This window comes from Pongo abelii, chromosome 19 (genome assembly GCF_028885655.2).
Source record: "Pongo abelii isolate AG06213 chromosome 19, NHGRI_mPonAbe1-v2.0_pri, whole genome shotgun sequence".
In the NCBI taxonomy this organism is placed as follows: domain Eukaryota; kingdom Metazoa; phylum Chordata; class Mammalia; order Primates; family Hominidae; genus Pongo; species Pongo abelii.
In genome coordinates, this window is record NC_072004.2 from 42,933,613 (window position 1) to 42,952,410 (window position 18,798).

The 18,798-nt window shown below is 48.8% G+C and overlaps 1 protein-coding gene across 5 annotated transcripts in view; it reads right to left on the minus strand.

Annotated features, from left to right (window-relative positions):
* FAM222B (family with sequence similarity 222 member B) overlaps positions 1-18,798 on the minus strand; it is a 98,269-nt gene that overhangs the window by 78,492 nt on the left and 979 nt on the right. Inside the window, exon 1 of one of the 5 annotated variants that reach the window (XM_002827185.6) lies at positions 7,793-7,936. The exons of 2 other annotated variants lie outside the window; for them this stretch is intronic. The gene's annotated coding sequence lies outside the window, so the exon portion shown is untranslated. Of the gene's footprint in view, positions 1-7,792; positions 7,937-18,798 lie in introns of those variants that run through there. 2 more of the 5 variants (XM_054536557.2, XM_054536559.2) reach the window with 2 other exon arrangements.

The following is an 18,798-nucleotide window of genomic DNA, read 5'->3' on the forward strand; positions in this document are numbered from 1 at the left end:
CCTGAGATGGAATCTCACCCTGTCGCCCAGGCTGGAGTGCAATGGCGTGACCTCGGCTCACTGCAACCTATGCCTCCCAGGTTGAAACGATTCTCCAGCCTCAGCCTCCCGAGCAGGTGGGATTACAGGCGCCCACCACTACGCTCAGCTAATTTTTCCTTTTTTTTTTGGTGATGGAGTCACGCTCTATCGCCCAGGCTAGAGTGCAGTGGCGCGATCTTAGCTCACTGCAACTTTCACCTCCCGGGTTCAAGCAATTCTCAATCCTAGCCTCCTGAGTAGCTGGGATTACAGGCACCTGCCACCACGCCTGGCTAATTTTTATATTTTTAGTAGAGACGGGGTTTCACCATCTTGGCCAGGATGGTACTGAACTCCTGACCTCATGATCCGCCCACCTCAGCCTCCCAAAGTGCTGGGATTACAGGTGTGAGCCACTACATCTGGCCAACAGTGAACTCTTTAAAAATGATTTTGTCATTTATATTTTAATTCCCTCCCAGCGCCTAGTACAAGACATAACACACGGTAGACACTTAAATATTTGCTGAAGTTGACTGCTGAAAGGATCAACTCCAACATTTTTCAATGAGGCCACAGAATCCAAAAAGCTTACGATTCAAGCCTAGTTATGGCTTACTGGTAGAAAAAAAGACATCACACAAATTCGCAAACTGATACTTATGTTGTTTCTAGATTTGCATATTTTTCCCAACTAGTTTCAGGGTTAGTTCCCAGAAAATTGGAACCAAGTAAATCTTTTAAACAAACACTTTTTTTGTTGTTGTTTTAAATAGGATCTCACTCTGTCGCCCAGGCTAGAGTGCAATAGCGCGATTACAGCTCAGATTACTGCTCACTACATCCTTCATCTCTTGTACTCAAGTGATCCTCCCACCTCAGCCTCCCAAGTACCTGGGACTATAGGTGCATGCCACCACACCTGGCTCATTTTTTTATTATTTTTTTGTAAAGAGAGGGTTTCACCATATTGCCCAGGCTGGTCTGGAACTCCTGGGCTCAGGTGATCCTCCTGTCTAGGCCTCCCAAAGTGCTGATATTACAGGCATGAACCACCATGGCGACCTAAATCACTTCTTATTTTTATTTATTTATTTTTTTTCAGAGTCTCCCTCTGTTGTTTCCCGGACTGGAGTGTAGTGGCATGATCTCGGCTCACTGAGACCTCCGCCTCCCGTGTTCAAGCAATTCTCCTGCCCCAGCCTCTCGGGTAGCTGGAATTACAGGCATCCACCACCACACCCAGCTAATTTGTGTGTTTTTAGAAGAGATGGGGTTTCACCATATTGGCCAGGCTGGTCTCGAACCCCTGACCTTGTGATCTACCCGCCTCGGCCTCCCAAAGTGCTGGGATTACAGGCATAAGCCACCGCGCCTGGCCCTAAATCACTTCTTAAATGACCTATATTTTCCCATGAAATAGTACGATCCAGTGTTGTACCAAACCACCATTTAATAATTGAGCCAGCACACGCCTGTAATCCCAGCACTTTGGGAGGCCACAAGGCGGGCTTGTAGCAGGACAAGCCACAGACAGAACCCCTCAGACGCTGAGTTAAAGAAGGAAGGGCTTTACTCGGCTGGGAGCTTCGGCAAGACTCACGTCTCCAACAACCGAGCTCCCCGAGTGAGCAATTCCTGTCCCTTTTAAGGGCTCACAACTCTAAGGGGGTCTGCGTGAGAGGGTCGTGATCGATTGAGCAAGCAGGGGGTACGTGACTGGGGGCTGCATGCACCAGTAATTAGAACGGAACAGAACAGGATGGAGATTTTCACAGTGCTTTTCATACAATGTCTGTAATCTATAGATAACATAACCTATTAGGTCAGGGGTCGATCTTTAACTACCAGGCCCAGGGTGTGGCACCTGGCTGTCTGCTGGTGGATTTCATTTCGGCCTTTTAGTTTTTACTTCTTCTTTCTTTGGAGGCAGATATTGGGCATAAGACAATAAGAGGGGTGGGCTCCTCCCTTAAGCTGATCACCTGAGGTCAGCAGTTCGAGACCAGCCCGGCCAACATGGCAAAACCCCATCTCTACTAAAAGTACAAAAATTAGCCAGGCGTAGTGGCGGGCACCTGTAATCCCAGCTACTCAGGAGGATAAGGCAGGAGAAGCTTGAACCCAGGCGGTAGAGGTTGCAGTGAGCCAAGATCGCACCCCTGCACTCCAGCCTGGGTGACAAGAGTGAGACTCCATCTCAAAAAGTAAATAAATAAATAAATAAATAAATTTAATGGCCGGGCACAGTGGCTCACGCCTGTAATCCCAGCACTTTGGAAGGCTGAGACGAGTGGATCACAAGGTCAGGAGATCGAGACCATCCTGGCTAACATGGTGAAACCCCGTCTCTACTAAAAACACAAAAAATTAGCTGGGTGTGGTGGCGGGCGCCTGTAGTCCCAGCTACTCAGGGGGCTGAGGCAGGAGAATGGCGTGAACCCGGGAGGCAGAGCTTGCCACGAGCCGAGATCGAGCCACTGCACTCCAGCCTGGGCAACCGAGCGAGACTTCGTCTCAAAAAATAAATAAATAAATAAATGTTTTTAAAAATTGAGCCAGCAAATCTGATTACCCCTCCTTGTATTAAATGCATCTTTAATAAAGAAAATTTAGTATTTTTCTTGTTAAATTGTAGTCCTTTTCACTATAAGTCACAGAGGTTTGACAGGGAAACAATCGAGACCCTGAGAGGTAATAAGACAGAAATAGATATTAAATACTTCTTTTTGTTTTGTTTTTTGAGACGGAGTCTTGCTCGCTCTGTCGCCCAAGGTGGAGTGCCATGGCACGAGCTTGGCTCATTACGACCTCCACCTCCTGGATTCAAGCGATTCTCCTGCCTCAGTCTCCTAAGTAACTGGGATTACAGGCGGGTGCCACCATGCCCAGCTAATCTTTGTATTTTTAGTAGAAACGGGGTTTCACTTTGTTGGCCAGGCTGGTCTTGAATTCCTGACCTCAAATGATCCACCCACCTCGGCCTCCCAAAGTGCTAGGATTACAGGAGTGAGCCAACATGTCCAACCAATAATTTTGTTTTTAAATAGAATGTTTTTAGGCCGCGTGCAGTGGCTGACGCCTGTAATCCCGGCACTTTGGGAGGTAGAGGCGGGTGGAACATTTGAGGTCAGGAGTTCGAGACCAGACTGGCCAGCATGGTGAAACACCGTTTCTACTCAAAATACAAAAATTAGCTGGGCGGTAGTGCCATGCCTGTAATCCCAGCTACTCAGGAGGCTGAGGCAGGACAACTGCTTGAGCCAGGGAGGCAGAGGTTGCGCTGAGCCAAGATGGCGCCACTGCACTCCAGTCTGGGCAACAGAGTGAGACCCTGTCTCAAAAAAACAACAAATAGGCCGGGTGCGATGGCTCACGCCTGTAATCCCAACACTTTGGGAGGCCGAGGCGGGCAGATCACAAGGTCAGGAGATTGAGACCATCCTGGCTAACACGGTGAAACCTCATCTCTATTAAAAATACAAAAAATTAGCCGGGCGTGGTGACGGGCGCCTGTAGTCCCAGCTACTCGGGAGGCTGAGGCAGGATAATGGCGTGAACCTGGGAGGCGGAGCTTACAGTGAGCCGAGATCGCGCCACTGCACTCCAGCCTGGGCCACAGAGCGAGACTCCATCTCAAAAAATAAAAAATAAAAATAAATAAATAAGTAGAATTAAAAAAAAAAAGATTTTTGGCTGGGCGTGGTGTCTCACACCTGCAATCCCAGCACTTTGGGAGGCCGAGGCAGGTGGATCACCTGAGGTCGGCAGTTCAAGACTAGCCTGGCCAACATGGTGAAACCTCATCTCTACTAAAAATACAAAAATCAGCCAGGTATGGTGGTGCGCGCCTGTAATCCCAGCTACTCAGGAGGCTGAGACCAGAGAATCACTTGAACACAGGAGGCAGACGTTGCAATCAGCTGAGATCTCGCCATTGCGCTCCAGCCTGGGCAACAGAGTGAAACTTGGTATCAAAAAAAATAAAATAAAATAAGGCAGGGCGTGGTGGCTCATGCCTGTAATCCCAGCACTTTGGGAGGCTGAGTCGGGCAGATCACAAGGTCAGGAGATCGAGACCATCCTGGCTAACACGGTGAAACCCCGTCTCTACTAAAAATATGAAAAGAAATTAGCCAGTCATGGTGGCAGGCGCCTGTAGTTCAGCTACTAGGGAGGCTGAGGCAGGAGAATGGCAAGAACCCGGGAGGCGGAGCTTGCAGTGAGCCGAGATCGCGCCACTGCAATCCAGTCTGGGCAGCAGAGCAGAACTCCGTCTCAAAAAATAATAATAATGATGATAATAAGCCAATAAATATTTATTTTAGCCCCTGGTATGTCAGAGATTCACAGGAAGTCCTTAAATCTCCAAAGTTCCTCTCCCACTTTAGAAAAACTTCTCACACGAAAGGCAATCAAGATACTGGCCTACCCCTTTTTCTTCCCCAGGGAAAGAAATCCTCATTTTGTAAGGTCATTTACTACATAAAAGTAACCACAAGTAGGAAAGAGAATAGAAGGAGAGGAGGACAGGAAATTCTCATCACAGCTGAACAAACCTCTATTATTTTAACATAACATGGGTGGCATTTATGCGCTTATTTGAATTGATGGAAATTTCCAGTAGGGGGAAAAATGCATTACCAACATTAAAAATAAATGTCCAACTATTAAAAAATAAAATAAGATAGCTATGCCCAGCTTTAACATTTTATTCTCTACTCCATGTAGTAGTCAAACATGGAATAAATTTCTGTAATGACCTATCACAATATTAACAAATGCTTTATTTTTAAAACTATTATCTTAAACAAAGTATTATAGACAAATAATCCTTTGGGACAGTCAAGGAACTAAAGTAAAAAGGTTAAAATTATACATCACTGTGCATTTCCAGGAAAGAAAAGTGAAACACATTTTACCAGACAGAGAAGTTAAAAACAACCAGGTTCATTTTCCCCATTCCTATAAATTCACTCCCCTTATTTGTGAATCTTCAAGAACCTAGTATAGCCCCTCCCTACCTTTACTCAGGTAAAAGACAAATCACTCATCAATTGCCAAAACGCCTTGACAGTTTAAGGTCTCAATCCTCAGAGTCAGCAAAGCTGAAGCGTCTATGTCCTTTTAAAAGGAGTCTGCATCTCTACTTTAGAAACCATTTTCTCACTGGGCTTGGTGGCTTACGCCTGTGATCCCAGCACTTTGGGAGGCTGAGGCAGGCAGATCACCTGGTTCGAAACCAGCCTGACCAAAATGGCGAAACCCCATCTCTACTAAAAATACAAAAACTAGCCGGGCATGGTGGTGGGTGCCTGTAATCGCAACTACTTGGAGGCTGAGGCAGGAGAATCGCTTGAACCTGGGAGGTGGAGGTTGCAGTGAGCCGAGATTGCGCTACTGCACTCCAGCCTGGGTGACAGAGCAAGACTCTGTGTCAAAACAAAATAAATAAAATAAAAAGAACCCATTTTCTCTTTCCATAAACACATAGTTTGACTGTCCTCTGCTTTGTCTACATTAAAAAACAGGTCTCAGGAGTGTTTCTTCAGCCTCTCAGGAAAACCAAGACACCTCTTGGGCTCTTCTTCTGAGATATTCCACCTGGGAGATCCCACTGACAAGCAGGGTAACAAAAAGCAGAGCTAGAGGGCTGCCTTATGCATATCTGACCTCCAAAATAGCGACAGGTCCCCAGAGCAGCCAGAGACTCCTTTGCAAAGGAGAACTTTTTATAATTTAAAAATAATAAAATGGGCCAGGCGTGGTGGTTCACGCCTGTAATCCCAGCACTTTGGGAGGTTGGGGCGGGCGGATCACCTGAGGTCAGAAGTTTGAGACCAGCCTGGCCAGCAATGGGGAAACCCCGACTGTACTAGAAAAAATACAAAAATTAGCCGGGTATGGTGGCACGTGCCTATAATCCCAGGTACTAGGGAGGCTGAGGCAGGAGAACTGCTTGAACCCAGGAGGCGGAGGTTGCAGTGAACCAAGTTCGCACCACTGCACTCCAGCCTGGGCGCCAGAGCAAGACTCCTTTCCCCACCTCAAAAAAAATTATCATAAAATAAAATAAAAATAAAGATAATAAAATAGCCAGGCATGGTGGCTCACGCCTGTAATCCCGGCACTTTGAGAGGCCGAGATGGGTGGATCACCTGATGTGAGGAGTTCAAGACCAGCCTGGCCAACATAGTGAAACCCCATCTCTACTAAAAATACAAACATTAGCCAGGCGTGGTGGTGGGCATCTGTAATCCCAGCTACTCGGGAGGCTGAGGCAGGAGAATCGCTTGAACCCGAGAGGCGGAGGTTGCTGTGAGCCGAGATGATGCCACTGCACTCCAGGCTGACGACAGAGCGAGACTCCGTCTCAAAAATAAAATAAAATACAATAAACAAATTATATTTTCACATCCCTCACTGGGCAGCCCTCCCAGCTTGTCTCAAACTAGTTTTCTCAACTCTTTTTTTTTTTTCCAGACGGAGTCTCGCACTGTTGCCCGAACTGGAGTGCAATAGCACTATCTCGGCTCACCGCAACCTCCGCCTCCCGGGTTCGAGTGATTCCCCTGCCTCAGCTTCCCAAGCAGCTGGGATTACAGGCGCCCGCCACCACACCCGGCTGATTTTTTTGTACTTTTAGTAGAGACGAGATTTCACTATGTTGGCCATGCTGGTCTCCAACTTCTGACCTCGTGATCTGCCCGCCTCAGCCTCCCAAAGTGCTGGGATTACAGGCATGAGCCACTGCATCCGGCTTTTTCTCAACTCTTTAAAGCACATTAGTGCCAACTGTGTTACAAGGCAACATGAGTTAGTTAAGTTCAGAAAGTATTTTAACAGATTGGCCCTCCATCCTTTTGGGTGAGTTGCTGCAAACCGTTTGTAAAAACGCCGGAGTACGGTATTTTTCCTACAGAAGTCTGATGGCTAATTTATCACATTACACAACTGGTAGTTCTGCACATGATCTGCTGTGCCCATAAAGAAAGCACATATGTGTCTACTGAGGCTTTACAAACAATATGCTTCCTACCTTAACAGAGAAATTAGTCATTCCATTAACAACGGTAAGGTCTAAATTCCACTAACATTGTTGGTGATACATTAACATCAACATAGTACTTACAATTCACAATTTGCATAAACAATCTCAATTACATAGGTGATGCTTGCAATAGCCCGTTTGAAGCATGACATCTTCCTGGTGTTCAGAAAGGTTAAGTGGGACCTGCCCAAGGTTACCTAACAGCTTTATCAATGGTGGACTTCCTTTCGAACATGCCTGACTCTAAGCCCCTAGCTCTTTTCCCTAGACCCCTCCCAGCTTTCAAAAGAGGGCTCCCGACTCCCATCCTCTACCCAGAGCAGCCTATTACTCCGGGAGACCGACCCTTCCCCTGCCTGGTTCAGAGGTGGCTTCTTCAGCTCCAGCAGAGCTTTCATTCTCCACCACCCTCCCCCCGCGATCATTCTCTGAAAGAAGCGGAAAAGGAGAGGCGACCAAAAGCTCCTGGAGGAAGGGATGATACAAATGGGCTACTTCACTCCACAGCACGCAACCCCTTCCCCCTCCACCAAGCTGTCCAGCTCTGCGGCCGGCGACCTGGCCACCCGTGCCCCAAATTCTCCTATCATCACCTCAAACTGTACCTCCCCCACGCCCTTCCGTCTCCCACAGTCAGAGCCCACCCCACGAAGTCATGTATCCTTCCGCCAAGTTACCCTCTTCCCACGCGTTGTCCACTCCCCCTCCACCACTACTCACGGTCGGTGACTGGGCCCGGCCCTCATGGCTGCTCCTTTGCCGCCCGCCGCCCGCCGCCACCACTTCTCCACTGCCCGGCCCCTCAGTCACCGGCGCAGCTGTCGGGACTAGCGGGAGCCGCTCCTGCGCCTGCGCAGCGTGTAGCGCCTGGGCCCTTTCGGGCCGCATGCGCCTGCGCAGCCCCTGCCGGGGGCGTCTTCCTCAGTGCCTGATGGTCTGGACCTCTGGGTCTCTAGTGGACATGAGAGCTGGCCTTGAAGAATTCTGAGGCTTAGAGAATTTGGCGGCTGCCTCAGGGTACGCCTCTGGAGTACCGTGCCTAGGTTACTAAACTCTTGGATCGCGCTTCCCCAAGGAGCCACAGACTTACTGGCTCTTCCAGAATTCTGCATCCTACTTGCACTTAAAGGCCTGAATTCAGGTGCTCTGAGGTGACCACTGATGATAAATTTGGGTCTTTTTTTTTTTTTTTTTTTTTTCTGAGACGAAGTTTCGCTCTTGTTGTCCAGGTTGGAGTGCAATGGCGTGATCTCGGCTCAAAGCAACCTCCGCCTCCCGGGTTCAAGAGATTCTCCTGCCTCAGCCTCCTGACTAGCTGGGATTACAGGCTTGCGCCACCACGCCCGGCTAACTTTTGTATTTTTAGTAGAGACGGGGTTTTATCATGTTGGTCAGGCTGGTCTCGAACTCCCGACCTCAGGTGATCCGCCCACCTCGGCCTTCCAAAGTGCTGGGATTACAAGCATGAGCCACCGCGCCCAGCCTGGGTCTTTTTTTTTTATTTTTAATTTTTATTTATTTTATTTTTTCTTTTTGAGACAGAGTTTCGCTCTTGTTGGCCAGGCTGGAGTGCAGTGGCGCGATCTCAGCTCACTGCAACCTCCGCCTCCCGGGTTCAAACGATTCTCCTGCCTCAGCCTCCTGACTAGCTGGGATTACAGGCTTGCGCCACCACGCCCGGCTAACTTTTGTATTTTTAGTAGAGACGGGGTTTCACCATGTTGGCCAGGCTGGTCTCGAACTCCTGACCTCAGATGATTGGCCCGCCCCGGCCTCCCAAAGTGCTGGGATTACAGGCATGAGTCACCACGCCTGGTAAAATTTGGGTCTCTTTCAAGAAGATGATCGTTTCTAGAATGTATCCGGGGTAATTATGTAAAGGCAGCTTTGCCATCCTAGAATACACTACTAGCTAGGAGGTGCAATGAAGTCCTGGGGACCTTGTCAAGGAGGTGACGTCGCCTAGAATGCACTGGGGACACCGCTAAATTCAGTACATTTATCAAGCACATGCTGTTTATTGGACAGAAATGTTCTAGGCATCGCGTGTGTGCTATTGAGGAATTCGCAGGCAAATAGTCCACTACTTTCCAGCTCTCACTGTGAGCCTGGCCCTTTTTCAAACTGGTAAAAGAAAACCAGACCTTTAGTCCAGTGAGGCCCAACTGTCAGTCCCTAGACTACTGTGCTGCTTTGGCATAGCCTGACAAGAGACTAAGCTCAATCGAGTCCTGAGAATTCAACAAAACAGACTTGAAAGCAGCAGGCAATGAACAGCAACCAAAGGGAAGAGGAGGTACAGAACTAAACTCTCCTCATCACCATGGCTCTGTTTTCTCTCTCAACTCCAGCGCTGGTCTCCTCTCTTCAGAGTTTGGACACATAAGGCCCAAGATACAACGTAAGGGGGAAAAAGAGAAGAAAAAAAGACGACAAGTTGAGGGCTCAATGAGGAATGTTAAAAAAATTAGGCCGGGCGTGGTGGCTCACTCCTGTAATCCCAGCACTTTGGGAGGCCGAGGTGGGCGGATCACGAGGTCAGGAGATCGCGACCATCTTGGCTAACACGGTGAAACCCCGTCTCTACTAAAAATTCAAAAAATTAGCCAGGTGTGGTGGCGGGCGCCTGTAATCCCAGCTACTCGGGAGGCTGAGGCAGGAGAATGGCATGAACCCGGGAGGCGGAGCTTGCAGTGAGCCAAGATAGCGCCACTGCAGTCCGGCCTGGGAGAAAAAGCGAGACTCCGTCTCTAAAAACAAAAAAAAAACCAAAAAAATTAAAATAGGCCGGGTGCGGTGGCTCACGCCTGTAATCCCAGCACTTTGGGAGGCCGAGGAGGGTGGATCATGAGGTCAGGAGATCGAGACCATCCTAGCTAACACGGTGAAACCCCGTCTCTACTAAAAATACAAAAAATTAGCCGGGCGTGGTGGCGGGCACCTGTAGTCCCAGCTACTCGGGAGGCTGAGGCAGGAGAATAGCGTGAACCCGGGAAGCAGAGCTTGCAGTGAGCCGAGATCAGGCCACTGCACTCCAGCCTGGGCGACAGAGCGAGACTGCGTCTCAAAGAAGAAAAAAAAAAGGAAAAAAAGAAAAAATAAATAAATAGTCCGGGCACGGTGGGTCACACCTGTAATCCCAGCACTTTGGGAAGCCGAGGTGGGCGGATCATAAGATCAGGAGATCGAGACCATTCTGGCTAACATGGTGAAACCCTGTCTCTACTAAAAATACAAAAAATTAGCCAGGCATGGTGGCGGGTGCCTGTAGTCCCAGCTACTTGGGGTGCTAAGGTGGGACAATCAATTGAACCCGGGAGGTGGAGGTTGTAGTGAGCCGAGATTGTGCCACTGCAATCCAGCCTGGGTGACAGAGCAAGGCTCCATCTCAAAAAGAAAAATAAATAAATAAATAAGGGTCGGGCCTGGTGGCTTACGCCTGTAATCTCAGCACTTTGGGAGGCCAAGGTGGGTGGATCACGAGGTCAGGAGATCCAGATCATCCTGGCTAATATGGTGAAACCCCGTCTCTACTAAAAATACAAAAAATTAGCTGGGCGTGGTGGCGGGCACCTGTAGTCCCAGGTACACGGGAGGCTGAGGCAGGAGAACGGCATGAACCCGGGAGGTGGAGGTTGCAGTGAGCCGAGACCGTGCCACTGCACTCCAGCCTGGGCGACAGAGCGAGACTCCACATCAAAAAAAAAAAAAAAATTAGCCGGATGTGGTGGTGCACACCTGTGGTCCCACCTACTTGGGAGGCTGAGGTGGGAGAATCACTTGAACCCAGGAGGCAGAGGTTGCAGTGAGCCTAGACTACACTACACTGCAGTCTAGGCAACCGAGTGAGACTGTGTCTCAAAAAAATTTTTTTAATTAAAAAAAAATTCTCAGGCCAGGTACAGTGACTCAACGCCTGTAATCTCAGCACTTTGGGAGGTGGAGTAGGTGGAGTTTGAGACCAACCTGGGATACACGGTGAAACCCCATCTGTACAAAAAAATTACCAAAAAATTAGCCGGGTGTAGTGGCCTGCGTCTGTAGTCCCAGCTACTTGGGAGGCTGAAGAGGGAGGATTGCTTGAGTCTGGGAGGCAGAGGTTGCAGTGAGATTCAACCATTGCACTCCAGCCTAGGGGAGCTAGACTCCATCTCAGTAAGAATAAAATTTTCCTCTTAAAAAAGAAAAGAAAATCCTCTATTAACCCCACAGCCCTCTCCTGCTCAATATTGGTTCTCAATATCCAATGGTTCAGCATCTAGGAATTCAACAATCTGAAGAACAAAAATATCTGGGGAAAGGCCAAACGTGGTGTCTCATGCCTGTAAACTCAGCACTTGGGGAGGCCAAGGCAGAGGACCATTTGAGGCCAGGAATTCGTGACCAGCCTGGGCAACGTAGTGAGACTCTGTCTCTGCAAAAGATTTAAAAATTAGCGCTGGGCGTGGTGGCTGACGCCTGTAATCCCAGCACTTTGGGAGGCCAAGGTGGGTAAATCACCTGAGGTCAGGAGTTCGAGACCAGCCTGACCAACATGGAGAAACCCCGTCTCTACTAAAAATACAAAATTAGCCGGGTGTGGTGGAACATGCCTGTGATCCCAGCTACTCAGGAGGCTGAGGCAGGAAAATCGCTTGAACCCCAGAGGCACAGGTTGCAGTGAGCCAAGATAGTGCCATTGCACTCCAGCCTGAACAACAGAGAGAGACTCCGTGTCAAAAGAAAAAAGAAAAAGAAAAAATCTAAAACTTCCGTGACCCCAAGTTACAAGGTGTAACTTTATCTTCCTTACTAAAATAGTGTAGTGGGCCGTGCGTGGTGGTTCATGCCTATAATCCCAGCACTTTGGGACGCTGAATCAGGCAGATCACGAGGTCAGGAGTTCGAGGCCAGTTTGGCCAACATGGAGAAACCCCGTCTCTACTAAAAATACAAAAAATTAGCCAGGCATTGTGGTGGAAGCCTGTAATCCCACCTACTCCGGAGGCTAAGGCAGGAGAATTGCTTGAATCTGGGAAGTGGAGGTTGCAGTGAGCTGAGATCGTGCCACTGCACTCCAGCCTGGGCGACAGAGCAGGACTCTATCTCAAAAATAAATAAATTAATTAATTAAATAAAGAAAAACAAGGCCGGGCATAGTGGCTCACGCCTGTAATCCTAGCGCTTTGGGAGGCCAAGATGGGCAGATCACGAGGTCAGGAGATCGAGATCATTCTGGCTAACATGGTGAAACCCCGTCTCTACTAAAAATACAAAAAATGAGCCGGGCGCCGTGGCAGGCGCCTATAGTCCCAGCTACTCTGGAGGCTGAGGCCTGAGAATGGTGTGAATCCGGGAGGCAGAGCTTGCAGTGAGCCGAGATAGCACCACTGCACTCTGGCCTGGGCGAAAGAGCGAGACTTTGCCTCAAAAAAAAAAAAAAGAAAGAAAGAAAACAAAATAGTGTAGTGAAGATGAAGGAGAGAGAAGCAGATGGAGCCTGCGCATGTTGGCTCACATCTGAAATCCCAACACTTTGGAAGGCTGAGGTGGGTGACTTGAGCCCTAGAGCAGTGTCTGGCACATAGCAACTACTCAATAGATTTTTGTTCAGGAGTGAATAAATGATATCTTTCTCTGGGTTGGCTCTCCCCTTCTGGTATCAACATGACTGCAGCAGCTCCAGATATTATGTCTTCTTACATCCAGCTCCAGTGGGAAAGAAGCAAAATTCTCCTTGTACCTTTTATCTCCCTGGGTTATGTGCCCATCTCTAAAACAATCATCATGGGCTAGAGAATGTTATACACTGATTGAGTTGGTTCCGGGTTGTGTGCTCCCTGCCTGGAGTGAGCCTCATCCAACCACATGGTCTGAGTTTGGAGTAGGGGTGTTTCTATGGATAACTATATTGTATATAATGAATTAATAATTGGCAGGGGAAAAATCCACTATTCTGCCCTTGGTAAGAAATTCAAGTAGGGGTCCGGGCGCGGTGGCTCACGCCTGTAATCGCAGCACTTTGGGAGGCTGAGGAAGGTAGATCACGAGGTCAGGAATTCAAGACCAGCCTGGCCAAGATGGTGAAACTTTGTCTCTACTAAAAATAAAAAAATTAGCCAGTGTGGTGGTGGGTGCCTGTAATCCCAGCTACTTGGGAGGCTGAGGCAGGAGAATCGCTTGAACCAGAGAGGCGGAAGTTGCAGTGAGCCAAGATCGGGCCACTGCACTCTAGCCTGGGTGACAGAACAAAACTCTGTCTCAAAGAAAGAAAAAAAGAAATTCAAGTAGGGAAATGGCTCAGAAGACCCACAATGGTTCAAATATAGGAATATATATTGTTGTCATATAGTCTCCAGCAGGGGGCGCCACCTTCCCCTCTCCCCTGGGAGCCAAGAGTCTAGACTGGGCCACCAGCCCATACCCCAAGTGCTGGCAGCACTGATTCCCCACCAGAACTGAGCTCATGTTAAGTGGGGGATGACCCGGCTGGGCACGGGGGCTTACGCCTGTAATCCCAGCACTTTGGGAGGCCGAGGCGGGAGGATCACGAGGTCAGCAGATCGAGACCATCCTGGCTAACATGGTGAAACCTCGTCTCCACTAAAAATACAAAAAATTAGCCGGGCGTGGTGGCGCACGCCTGGAGTCCCAGCTACTGGGGAGGCTGAGGCAGGAGAATGGCGAGAACCCGGGAGGCGGAGTTTGCAGTGAGCCATGGCACTCCAGCCTGGGAGACAGGGAGACTCCGTCTCAAAAAAAAAAAAAAAAAAAAAGTGGGGGATGACCCAAGAAAGCACTGTAATTGACACTTAGCGATTTTCTACTCTTCTGCCCCGGGGCCATGGAGCCTTGAGTAGAGTTGTTTTTTTTAAATCAGCATATCAATTTATTTTCTCTTCGACCCCAATCCCTTCCCTGCTACTCTCTACACTCCAGGAACTCACCAGCAGGGAGCAGGCCGCAGCTAATTTTGGTACCACTTAAGGGTTCCCCATTCTGGCCCCCCCTTCTACTCTCTCACCCTCAAATCTTTGTATCTGGAGTGTTTTCTTCCAAGAAGCTGCAACACCCAAGGTTGGTACCTCTCATAACCAACCCACACAAGCGCCCACCTCCTCTTTAGGAATTGGCCAAATTTGGCATTTTTTTCATTACAGCCTGCCATTCCTAGATGTTTTCTACATTAAAGAAGAAGAAAAAAAAAATCACTGTTTTCTCCTTAACTTCAAGCTACCACTCTCTCCTCTTCCCCTATAAGGGAAGAGAAAACAAAAAGCTGAAATGTAAAAATTCCCCTCCTCACCAAGCGCAGTGGCTCACGCCTGTAATCCCAGCACTTTGGGAGGCCAAGGAGGGCAGATCACCTGAGATTGGGAGTTCGAAACCAGCCTGACCAACATGGAGAAACCCCATCTCTACTAAAAATACAAAAAATTAGCCGGGCGTGGTGGTGCATGCCTGTAATCCCAACTACTCAGGAGGCTAAGGCAGGAGAATCACTTAGAACCCAGGAGGCGGAGGTTGCAGTGAGCCGAGGTCATGCCATTGCACTCCAACCTGGCCAACAAGAGTGCAACTCTGTCTCAAAAAAAAAATCCCCCTCCTCCCATTATTTAAGCTATTGTCACCACTCTCTTCTCTGCCCCATAAAGCTGTGAAGCCCTTTGCCTCACTCTTGACAGCATGAGGGGCCAGCGGGCAGGGATTGTGGTTTGAATTTCTGAGTTGTTTTTCCTTCCACTCTGGGTACTTGCTCAGGCATTGGAGTCTCCTCACCCTTGGCCACATGAGTTTCTTTTTTTTTTTTTTTTTTTGAGACAGAGTCTTGCTCTGTTGCTCTGTCACCCAGGCTGGAGTGCAGTGGCCCCATCTCGGCTCACTGCAAGCTCCGCCTCCCAGGTTCACGCCATTCTCCTGCCTCAGCCTCCCAAGTAGCTGGGACTACAGGCGCCCGCCACCACGCCCGACTAACTTTTTTGTATTTTTAGTAGAGACAGAGTTTCACCGTGTTAGCCAGGATGGTCTTGATCTCCTGACCTTGTGATCTGCCCGCCTCGGCCTCCCAAAGTGCTGGGATTACAGGCTTGAGCCACTGCGCCCGGCCAGCCACATGAGTTTCTTTAGAATCCTTCGGTCAACTGGGACCTTGATTTTGAAACAGTTTAGTCTGGGGTATTTGTGTTCTGTTTGTAGGTTCTGTCTGTTTGCCTATTTTCTTCTGTTTGTCGGTTTTTGTTGTTTTCATCATTGTGGTTCTGGAAACTTCTCATGTGCAGTGTCTGACCAGTTTTGAACAGGTTCTTTCTATAAAAATCAAAAATTGTAAAAAAATGTTCCGCCGGGCGTGGCAGCTCACACCTGTAATCCCAACGCTTTGGGAGGCCAAGGTGGGCGGATCACAAGGTTAGGAGTTTGAGACAAGCCTGGCCAATATGGTGAAACCCCGTCTCTACTAAAACTACAAAAATTTAGCTGGGCTTGGTGGGGTGCTCCTGTAATCCCAGCTACTCAGGAGGCTGAGGCAGAAGAATTGCTTGAATCCAGGAGGTGGAGGTTGTGGTGAGCTGAGATCACACCGCTGCACTCCAGCCTGGGCGACAGAGGGAGGCTCCATCTCAAAAAAAAAAAAAAAGTGTTCCAAGGCTGGGGCAGTAACTCACACCTGTAATCTCAGCACTTTGGGAGGTCAAAGCGGATGGCTCACTTGAGCCCCAGAGTTCAAGACCAGCCTGGGCCAAGCCAGGCGTGGTGGCTCACACCTGTAAGCCCAGCACTTTGGGAGGCCGAGGTGGGTGGATCACCTGAGGTCAGGAGTTCGAGACCAGCCTGGCCAACATGGTGAAACCCTATCTCTACTAAAAATACAAAAAATTAGCCGGGTGTGGTGGCAGAAGACTGTAACTCCAGCTAATTGGGAGCCTGAGGCAGGAAAATAGCTTGAACCCGGGAGGCAGAGGTTGCAGTGAGCCAAGATCGCACCATTGCACTCCAGCCTGGGAGTCTCAAACAAACAAACAAACAAAAAAAAGACCAACCTGGGCAACATGGTGAGAGCCTGTCTCTATAAAAAAATACAGAAATTAGGCTAGGTGCAGTGACTCATCCCTGTAATCCCAGCACTTTGGGAGGCCAAGGCGGGCAGATCACCAGATCAGGAGTTTGAGACCAGCCTAGCCAACATGGCGAAATCCTGTCTCTACCAAAAATACAAAAATTAGCCGGTGTGGTGGCGGGCACCTGTAATTCCAGCTACTCGGGAGGCTGAGCCAGGAGAATCACTTGAACCAGGGAGGTGGAGGTTGCAGTGAGCTGAGATCGCACCACTGCACTCCAGCCTGGGCGATCAGCAAGACTCCGTCTCAAAAAAAAAAAAAAACAGAAATTAGCTGGGCATGGTTGGGCACATCTGTAGTCCCAGCTACCTGGGAGGCTAAAATGGGGGAATCACCTGAGCCCAGGAGGTGGAGGTTGCAGTGCGCCAGAATTGTACCACTACACTCCAGCTCAGACAACAGAGTGAGATTGTGTTTCAAAAAAAATTTTTTTTAATTAAAAAAACAACGTGGCCTGGCACGGTGGCTCACGCCTGTAATCCTAGCACTTTGGGAGGCCAAGGTGGGTGGATCACGAGGTCAGGAGATCGAGACCATCCAGGCTAACACAGTAAAACACCGTCTCTACTAAAAATACAAAAAATTAGCCGGGCATGGTGGTGGGTGCCTGTAGTCTCAGCTACTCGGGAGGCTGAGGCAGGAGAATGGCCTGAACCCGGGAGGCAGAGCCGAGATCGCGTCACTGCACTCCAGCCTGGGTGACAGAGCAAGACTCCGTCTCAAAAAAAAAATGTTCAGGCCAGGTACAGTAACTCACGCCTGTTATCTCAGCACTTTGGGAGATGGAGTAGGCGGAGTTCAAGACCAACCTGGGATACATGGTGAAACCCCATCTGTACAAAAAAATTACCAAAAAATTAGCCAGGTGTGTTGGCCCGCATCTATAGTCCCAGCTACTTGGGAGGCTGAAGAGGGAGGATTGCTTGAGTCTGGGAGGCAGAGGTTGCAGTGAGATTCAACCATTGCACTCCAGCCTAGGGAAGCCAGACTCCATCTCAGTAAAAATAAAATTCTCCTCTTAAAAAAGAAAAGAAAATCCTCTGTTAACCCCACAGCCCTCTCCTGCTCAATACTTGTCCTCAATATCCAAGGGTTCAGCATCCAGGAATTCAACCAACTGAAGAAAAAAATATCTGGGGAAAGGCCAGGCATGGTGTCTCATGCCTGTAAACTCAACACTTGGGGAGGCCGAGGCAGAGGATCACTTGAGGCCAGGAGTTCGTAACCAGCCTGGGCAACGTAGTGAGACTCTGTCTCTGCAAAAGATTTAAAAATTAGCACTGGGCGAGGTGGCTGACCCCTGTAATCCCAGTGCATTGGGAGGTTGAGGTGGGTGGATCACCTGAGGTTGGGAGTTCAAGACCAGCCTGATCAACATGGAGAAACCCCATCTCTACTGAAAATACAAAATTAGCCAGGCGTGATGGTGCATGCCTGTGATCCCAGCTACTCGGGAGGCTGAGGCAGGAAAATCACTTGAACCTGGGAGGTAGAGGTTGCAGTGAGCCAAGATCGCGCCATTGCACTGAAGCCTGGGCAACAAGAGCAAAACTCTGTCTCAGAAAAAAAAAAGAATTACTAGGCATGGTGGCGGCAGGTCTGTAGTCACAGCTACTAGCAGGGCTGAGGTGGGAGGAATGCTTGTGACTGGGAGGTCGAGGCTGTAGTAAGCCATGATTGCACCACTGCACTCCAGTCTGGGCGAGAGAGCAAGACCCTTTCTCAAAAAAATAAAAATAAAAGAAAGAATGGGAGGAGAGAAATTGAGGATAGCCAGAATATACAGTTGTGTCTTCCCAGGGAATTTAGATACCATAATTTCCACCCTCCCATCCTATGGATACCAAAATCTGCTGATTCTCTTGTAGTAAGAGATGACTTTAAGTCATCTTAAAGTCTCTAGATTACTTATAATATCTAATACATGTAAGTGCTATATAAATAGTTGTTATACTGTATTGTGTCGTATTTTTGTTGTTGTTGTTATTTTAGAGATGGGGTCCCTGAAGTCCCGTGATAGAGATTTCTGTTTTGTTCACTGATGTATTCCCAGCACAGGACAGAGCTTGCTAGTAGATGCTTTATACATCTTCCTCCATAGTCAGGCATGTTAGCATGTGCCTGTAGTCCTAGCTACTCAAGAGGGCTGAAACTGGAAGATTGCTTGAACCCAAGAGTTTCAGGCTCCAGTGAGCTATGATCATGCCACTGCACTCCAGCCTGGGCAACAGAATGAGCACTGACTCTAAGAACCTTCTTTCCTCAACACCCCCTCTACCAAAGTTTATCTCTGTTTCTTTTTTTTTTCTTTTTTCTTTTTTTGAGATGGAGTCTCACTCTCTCGCCCAGGCTGGAGTGCAGTGGTGCAATCTCAGCTCACTGCAAGCTCCACCTCCCAGGTTCACGCCATTCTCCTGCCTCAGCCTCCCAAGTAGCTGGGACTACAGGCGCCCGCCACTACGCCCGGCTAATTTTTTGTATTTTTAGTAGAGACGGGGTTTCACCGTGTTAGCCAGGATGGTCTCGATCTCCTGACCTCGTGATCCGCCCGCCTCAGCCTCCCAAAGTGCTGGGATTACAGGCGTGAGCCACCGCGCCCGGCTCTCTGTTTCAAGTGTTTGATTTAGAGGC